Here is an 8,711-nt window from a genome sequence, read left to right as displayed (position 1 = left end):
TTATCATGAATCCCAGGAACTTGCCAGCTTCCATGGCGAAGGCACACTTGAGGGGGTTCAATCGCATACCGTGTTGACGAAGGGATGCGAATACCTTTGCCAGGTCGTTCAAGAGATCGTCAGGTCGTGTTGTTTTTGCCAGGATGTCGTCCACGTAGACTTCGACCGTTTTCCCTATGAGGTCGTGGAATATCCTGTTCATCAGCCTTTGATATGTCGCCCCCGCATTTTTCAGGCCGAAAGGCATTACCTTGTTGCAGAAAGTTCCTCCTGGCGTTATGAACGCCGTCTTGTCTTCGTCAGGATGGTGCATCGGTATCTGATTGTAACCGGAGTAGGCGTCCATGAAACTTAGGTACCGATATCCCGCCGCGGCATCGACGAGTGCATCTATGTTAGGGAGAGGAAAACAATCTTTGGGACATGCTTTGTTGAGGTCGGAATAGTCCACGCACATTCTCCACTTGCCGTTGTGTTTTCTCACCAATACCACATTCGAGAGCCATGTCGAGTAGTCTACTTCCCGTATGAAGCCTGCTTCTAGGAGGCTGGCCGTCTGCCTGGCCACCTCCTCTGCTCTCTCTGCCGACATCTTTCTCCTCCGTTGGGCCACCGGGCGTGCTTCCGTCTTGACCGCTAGATGATGTGAGATGATTTTTGGGTCTATGCCCGGCATGTCGGCTGGGGTCCAGGCGAACAGGTCACTGTTGGCTCTTATCATTTCGATCAAGGGCTCCTTCAACTCATGTGGGAGGTTCTTGTTAACGAATGTGAACTTCTCCACTTCGTCACCAATTCTAAACTTCTCCAGATCCCCTTCTGGTTCTGGCCTCGGCTTGTCGTCCACTCGGGCATCAAGGTCGGCTAGGAACACACCGGATGCTTCCTTTGACTTCTTTCTAAGGGAGAGGCTGGCGTTGTCACAAGCCACCGCCGTCTCGAGGTCTCCCCTTATGGTGCCTATGGATCCGTCATCGGTAACGAACTTCATAACTAGCAGCTTGGTGTTGATTATGGCTTCAAAATCGTTGATTGTTTTTCTTCCCAAGATGATGTTGTAGGCTGTGGAATCTCGGAGGATTACGAACTCGGCCATCGCCGATCTTCTGCCTTGGGCTTGTCCCACCGAGATTGGCAGGGATATTACTCCGTCCGGTTTGATGAAGTGGTCGCCCAACCCGATAACCCCGTGCTGGTGAGTCGTCAGGTCGGTATCTTTTAGCCCTAGTGCGTCGAACACGTTGCGGAACATGATATTTGAATCAGCTCCTGTGTCGACGAGGATCCGTTTGACGAGGCCGGTTCCCACCCTAGCCGTAATGACCATGGGGGGGTTTTCCGGGGCGTCGTTGAACCATTGGTCTTCTGGGCCAAAAGAAATGGAGGGAGGCTTCTTGGAGCTTTGCACTGGCGGGGATGAGACCGTCAAAACCTTAACGTCTTTCCTCTGTGCCGACCGGGATCTTGGCGCGGCATTTTTGGCCGTTACCACGTTTATCACAGTGAGGTCGTGGTCTCTGTCTTCGGGTTCTTGTCGCCGTTTGGTCGAACGGGCTTTGCCTTCCTCGTCTTGATCGCGATAGCGTCTTCTCGGCTCCCTAATGAGGTGGGAGAACGCGGCTAGCTTTCCTTCCCTTATCGCTTGTTCTAGTGCATCCTTCAGGTCAAAACAATCCTGTGTTTGATGGCCGTAACCCTTATGGTAATCACAATAGAGGTTCTTGTTTCCTCCCGTACGGTCCTTAAGTGGTCGGGGTTTCGGCAGGATTCCCTTCTCCGCTATTTGTTGATAGACTTCCACGAGGGGGAGAGCGAGTGGAGTGTAGTTGGTGAATTTCCCGACCCGGGGGAACGGTCGAGGTGTCCTGTTTGATGCTTCCTCCCTAGCTTTTTCCTTTGCTCTCTCTCCGTCCACTAGTTGCCGGGTTTGGTTGTAACCAGACTGCCGTTTATTGGCAGCCACGACTCGGCTGACTTCCTCGTCGTTTATATATTCCTTGGCCACTATTTGGATTTCATGCATCGTCCAAACCGGTTTCGTGGTAAGGTGTTTTCGGAAGTTCTCGTTGAGGAGGCCGTTTGTTAGGCAAAGACTGGCCACCGAGTCGGTTAACCAGTCAATTTCCAAGCATTCGTCGTTGAACCGATCTAAGTACTTCCTCGTCGGTTCTCCTTGTCTCTGGGTTACCCCTAGAAGGTTGATAGGGTGCTTGGCCTTCACAATCCGCGTTGTAAATTGGGCCAGGAATGCACGGCTGATGTCTGAGAAACTGTATATGGAACCTTGTGGGAGGCCGTTAAACCATCTGATCGCTGGCCCTGCTAGGGTTACCGGGAATGCGCGGCATCTTACTTCGTCCCCCACTCCCTCCAGATTCATCCTGGCCTCAAAGGCCGTGAGGTGCTCTAGAGGGTCTTGAGTTCCGTCGTACCTCATGTCCGTTGGTTTGTCGAAGTGTTTCGGCAACCGGACCTCGAGGATAGATCGGTGGAACGGGGTAACGCCCATTATCACGGGTTGTCCTGTTCTCTCAGATCTTCCTTCCCCGTCTTCATGACCCCTTGCCGCTCGGCGGGTTGGTCTGCCGCGGGAGTAGATGATCGTGTCATTTCGCCTTCTCATTATGGGTGACTCCTCCCGCGTGCTCTCCGCTTCCGTCTGGGATGCGGATGTACGCCGCGGGCGGCTTCGGTGAGAGTCTTCTTCCTCGGGAGACGGGGTATAGCTGGGATCGGTAGACCGTCCATCCCGCTCTCGGTCGGCCAGCTGTCGTTCTAGGTTCTGGACTCTGTGGCGTAGCTCTTGCATTATTATGGCGCTATCGCCGCCCGTCCCCCCGAATGGTCGTGTTCTCGTGTGTTGTTGGGGGGATCTCCGCCCTCCCCTTTGCGAGGCGACGGAGGCTGTTCCCTCCGCTCGAGCTCGGTCGCCGGGACCTAGCGCGACTTCCATTTAGGCAGGGTCCCCACAGACGGCGCCAATGTTCGGTGGTCGGGTTCCGAACAGGTCGGGTGTGCGAGTGAAGGGGTGAGGATGCCTTAGCCTCGGGCGCGCTAGTGGCGGGTTAGTCGAGCAGACGAGCACTTGTCCTGGCGAGGAGATGAGGGGGGTGCCACCTGCAAAGACACTCCGACGCTCAAGTCAGCGATGTGCAGGCGGGTAGAATAGTGAGGTGAAAGGATGTGACGTACCTCGTGGGAAGAGCCAATCTTCCCTTTATATACATGTCAGTAGTGGGTCCCTCATGGGGACAGGCCCATACTCTCAAGGACGTTGTTCTGCAGCCGCGTGTGGGCCGTACAGGACGCGTGTCCGGGTCGGTTGGAGGGCGCGCATCCGGGTCGGTTAGAGCTTGGGTCGGGTCGACCCGTGCGGACCTTGGGCCAGGCCGTAACATTTCTCTTATTGAAAAGGCTCTGAATATGAAGATGATTATATGATTTATGAGATGATTGTAAAATAGCATTCAAATAATTTTGGTTAGGTAGGGTTCCTAATTTTTGTTGGTCACTTTGCAGGTGAAATTATTTCTGTTTTCGATTGACCAGACTCCCGTCACCGTCGCAAATTTTGGAGTTCAGGCTCTAATCGATTTTGGTATTAACATTATTCCATTTTCATATCTACATTTACATATAGGGTTTAGGGTCTAGGATTTTTTAGGGTTTTCTAGGGTTATCTAGGGTTATATGGGATTTTCTAGGGTTATCTAGGATTTTCTTGGATTTCTAGGATTTCCTTGGGCTATCTAAGGTTTATAGGGTTATCTAAGATTTTTTAGAGGTTTTTAGGGTTTTCTAAGGTATTCTAGGGTTTTCTTAGGTTTTCTAGTATTTGGTAAGGTTTTGTAGGTTTTTCTAGGGTTATCTATAGACTCCTAGGGTCTTCTAGGGTTCTTTAGGATCTCCTAGGATTTTCTAGGGTTATCTAGGGTTTTTTAGGATTTTTAGGGTTATCTAGGGTTATCTAGGTTTATCTAAGGTTATCTAGGATTTTTAGCATTTTCTAGGGTTTTCTTGGGCTATCTAGGATTTTCTAGGGTTATCAAGGGCTATCTAGGGTTTTCTAGGATTATCTAGGATTTTCTAGGGTTATATAGGGTTTTCTAGGGTTATCTAAGATTTTCTAGGGTTATCCTGGTTTTTCTAGGATTATCTAGTGTTATCTAGAGTTTTCTAGGATTTTCTAGGATTTTTTAGGGTTTTCTACGGTTTTTAGGATTTTCTAGGGTTTTGTAGGATTTTATAGGTTTTTCTAGTGTTCTCTAGGATTTTTTGGGTTTTCTAGTGTTTTCTAGGGTTTTTTGGATTTTTAGTTTTTTCTAGGGTTTTCTAGGGTTCTCTAGGATTTTTAGGATTTTCTAGGGGTTTAGGGTTTAGGGTTTAAGGTTTGGGATTTAGGGTTTAGGGTTTCGAATTTGGGATTTTGGGTTTAGTGTTTAGGTTTTGGGGTTTAGGGTTTGGGATTTAGGGTTTAGGGTTGGGGATTTAGGGTTTGGGGGTTTAGGGTTTTGGGGGTTAGGGTTTTGGGGTTTAGGGGTTTAGGGTTTAGGGGTTTAGGGGTTTAGGGCTTAGGGCTTAGGGCTTAGGGCTTAGGACTTAGGACTTATGGATTAGGGCTTAGGGCTAGGGCTTAGAGTTTAGGGCTTGGGGTTTAGAGCTTAGGGCTTAGGGCTTAGGGCTTAGGGTTTATGGCTTAGGGCTTAGGGTTTGGGGCTTGGGGCTTGGGGTTTGGGGTTTGGGGTTTGGGGTTTGGGATTTGGGATTTGGGATTTGCGGGTTTAGGGTTTATGGTTTAGGTTTTAGGGTTTAGGGCTTGGGGTTTAGGGTTGGGGGTTGGAGTTTAGGGCTTAGGCAGGGTTCGTGGTTCAAGGCTTAGGCAGGGTTCGGGGTTCAGGGCTTAGGCAGGGTTCGGGGTTCAGGGTTTAGGATTCATGGTTTAGGGTTCAGGGTTCAGGGTTTAGGTTTTAGGGTTTAGGGTTAAGGGTTTTAGGGGTTTAAGGTTTGGGATTTAGGGGTTTAGGGTTTAGGGTTTGGGCTTTAGGGGTTTGGGGTTTAGGAGTTTATGGGTTTAGGGGTTTAGGGGTTAGAGGTTTAGGGTTTAGGGGGTTTGGTGGTTAGGGGTTTAGGGGTTAGGGGTTTAGGGGTTAGGGGTTAGGGTTTAGGGTTTAAGGTTTAGTGGTTAGTGTTTAGGGGTTAGGGGTTTAGGGGGTTTAGGGGTTAGGGGTTTAGGGGTAATGGGTTAGGGATTACAGTTTAGGGTTTAGGGTTTAGGGGTTAGGGGTTAGGGTTTAGGGTTTGGGGTTTAGGGTTTTAGGGTTTTAGGATTTTATGGTTTAGGGTTTAGGGTTTAGTGTTTAGGGTTTAGTGTTTAGGGTTTAAGGGTTAGGGGTTTAGGGGTTAGGGGGTTAGGGGTTTAGGGTCTAGGGTCTAGGGTCTAGGGGTTAGGGGTCTAGGGTTAGGGGTCTAAGGTCTAGGGTTCTAGGGGTTTAGGGGTTTGGAGTTTGGGGTTTAGGGTTTACTAGGTTTTTCTTATGGTTTTCTAGGGTTTTTAGGGTTTTCTAAGATTTTCTAGGGTTTTCTTAGGGTTTTCTAGGATTTTTAGGGTTTTCTAGGGCTTTTCTACAGTATTTAAGGTTTTTTAGGATTTTCGAGGATTTCTCTAGGGTTTTCTAAGGTTTTATAGGTTGTTCTAGGATTTTCTAAGATTTTCTTAGGGGTTTCTAGGCTTCTCTAGGGTTTTCTAAGGTTTTATTAGGATTTTCTATGATTTTTTTTAGTTTTCTAGCTTTTCTTGGATTTTCGAGGGTTTTCTTAGGATTTTATAAGTGTTTTAAAGATTTTTTAGAGTTTTCAAGCATTTTTCTAGGGATTTCTAAGGTTTTCTTAGTGTTTTTTAGGGTTTTCGAGGGTATTTCAGGCTTTTCTTGAGTTTCGAAGGTTTTTCTAGGGTTTTCTAGAGTTATATAGGTTTTTATAGGATTTTCTACGGTTTTCTAGGATTTTCTATGGTGTTCTAGCGTTTTCTTTAGATTTTTCTAGGGTTTTCTAGGGTTTTCATAGGGATTTCTAGGTTTTTCTAGGATTGTCTAGGGTTTTTTAGGGTTTTCTAGGTTTTTTAAGAGTTTTCCAAGTTTTCTATAGCTTTTGAGGGGTTTCTTAGGGTTTTCTAGGGTTTTCTTAGGGTTTTCTAGGTTTTCTAGGATTTTCGAGGGATTTCTAGAATTTTTTAGGATTTTCTTGGATTTTTGTAGGGTGTTCTAGGGTTTCTAAGGGTTTTCTAGGGTTTTTCGAGGGTTCTTTTAGGGTTTTTCTTTGGCTTTCTAGAGTTTTCTAGTTTTTTTTTTAATGTTTTCAAGGGTTTTCTTGCGTTTTTCTTAGTTTTTCTCAGGTGTTCTAGGGTGTTCTAGGGTTTTCTAAGGGTTTTCTAAGGTTTTTCATTTTTTTAGGGTTTTCATTTTTTTCTAGTGTTTTTATAGTTTTCTTAGGATTTTCTAGAGGTTTTTAGAGTTTTTTTGGATTTTCTAAAAATTTCAAGGATTTTCTAGGATTTTCGAGGATTTTTTTACGGTTTTTCTAGTATTTTTTACGGTTTTTCTAGGATTTTCTTGGGTTTTATAGGTTTTTCTAGAATTTTCTAGTGATTTCTTAGGGTTTTCTAGGATTTTCTATGTTTTCTAGGGTTTTTTAGAGTTTTCTTAGGGTTTTCTAGGCTTTTCTAGGATTTTCGAAGATTTTTTAGGATTTTATAGTATTTTCGAGGATTTTTCTAGGGTTTTATGGTGTTTTCTTTAGGTTTTCGAGGGTTTTTTAAGCTTTTCTTGGGTTTTCGAGGGTTTTTCTAGGGTTTTCTACGGTTTTATAGGTTTTTCTAGGATTTTCTACTGTTTTCCAGGGGTTTTCTAGCGTTTTCTAGGGGTTTTAGGTTTTTCTAAGGTTTTCTTAGGGTTTTCTAGAATTTTCGAAGAGTTTATTATAGTTTTCTAAGATTTTTTAGAGTTTTCTAGGTTTTCTAGGGGGCTTTTGAGGATTTTCTTAGGGATTTTTAGGGTTTTTTTGGGGTTTTTTTTGTTTTCTAGGGGTTTCTAGGGTTTTCAAGGATTTTCTAAGGTTTTTTAGGTTTCTCTAGGATTTCCCTGCGTTTTCTAGTATTTTCTAGGTTTTTCTAGAGTTTTTTAGGATTTTTATAGGGTTTTCTAGGATTTTCTAGCGATTTTCTAATGTTTTTCTTGGATTTTCTATATTTTCCTAGGATTTTTTAGAGTTTTCTTTGGGTTTTCTAGGGTTTTTTAGGGTTTTTTGGATTTTCTAAAAATTTCAAGGGTATTTTAGGGTTTTCTTAGAGTTTTCTAGGGTTTTTTTAATTGTTTTTTAAGGTTTTTTCTAGGGTTTTCTTAGAGTTTTTTATAGTTTTCTAGGATTTTTATGAGTTTTCTAGGATTTTTCTAGGCTTTTCTAGGGTTCTAGGATTTTCTCGGATTTTTAGTATTTTTCAGGGTTTTCTAGGGGTTTTCTAGTATCTTTTAGGGGTTTTCTAGGATTTTCTATGTTTTTCTAAGGTTTTCTAGGATTTTCGAGGGTTTTTTTGGATTTCCTAGGATTTTCGAGCATTCTTAGGATTTTCCATGGTTTTATAGGTTTTTCTGGATTTTTTAGGGTTTTCTTAGGGTTTTCTAGAGTTTTCTAGGATTTTCTAGGGATTTCTTTTATTTTCTAGGGTTTTCTAGGGGTTTTCGATTGTTTTTTTAGATTTTCTAGGATTTTCTAGGGTTTTCTTAAGGTTTTTTAGTATTTTCTAAGGTTTTCTAGGTTTTTCTTAAAGTTTTCTAGGGTTTTCTAGGATTTTCCAGGATTTTCTTAGGGTTTTCTAGAACTTTTAAGGTTTTCTAGGGTTTTTCTAGGGTATTTAAGGTTTTTTAGGATTTTCAAGGATTTCTCTAGGGTTTTCTAAGGTTTTATAAGTTGTTCTAGGATTTTCTAAGATTTTCTTAGGCGTTTCTAGGCTTCTCTAAGATTCTCTAAGGTTTTTTAGTTTCTAGGCTTTTATAGGGTTTTTCTAAGGTTTTCTTAGGATTTTCTATGATTTTTTTTAGTTTTCTAGGTTTTCTTGGGTTTTCGAGGGTTTTCTTAGAATTTTCTAGGTGTTTTTAAGATTTTCTAGTTTTCTAGCATTTTTCTAGGGATTTCTAAGGATTTCTAAGGTTTTCTTAGTGTTTCTTAGGGTTTTCGAGGATTTTTCTGGCTTTTCTTGAGTTTCGAAGGTTTTTCTAGGGGTTTCTAGAGTTTTATAGGATTTTCTGGAATTTTATACGGGTTTCTAGAATTTTCTATGGTGTTCTGGCATTTTCTTGGAGTTTTTAGGTTTTCCTAGGGTTTTTCTAGGATTTTCATAGGGGTTTCTAGGTTTTTCTAGGATTGTCTAAGGTTTTTTAGGGTTTTCTATGATTTTTAAGAGTTTTCTAGGTTTTTCTAGGATTGTCTAAGGTTTTTTAGGTTTTTAGGTTTTTTTTTAGTGTTTTTTAGGGTTTTCTTGGGTTTTTCTAGGGTTTTCATTTTTTTCTAGTGTTTTTTATAGTTTTCTTAGGGTTTTCTAGAGGTTTTTAGTGTTTTCTTGGGTTTTATTGGAATTTCAAGGGTTTTCTAGGATTTTTGAAGATATTTTAGGATTTTCTAGTATTTTTACGGTTTTTCTATGGTTTTCTTGGGTTTTA

This window comes from Arachis stenosperma, chromosome 6, assembly GCF_014773155.1.
Source record: "Arachis stenosperma cultivar V10309 chromosome 6, arast.V10309.gnm1.PFL2, whole genome shotgun sequence".
In the NCBI taxonomy this organism is placed as follows: Eukaryota; Viridiplantae; Streptophyta; class Magnoliopsida; order Fabales; family Fabaceae; genus Arachis; species Arachis stenosperma.
Note: the sequence above shows the minus strand (reverse complement) of the source record.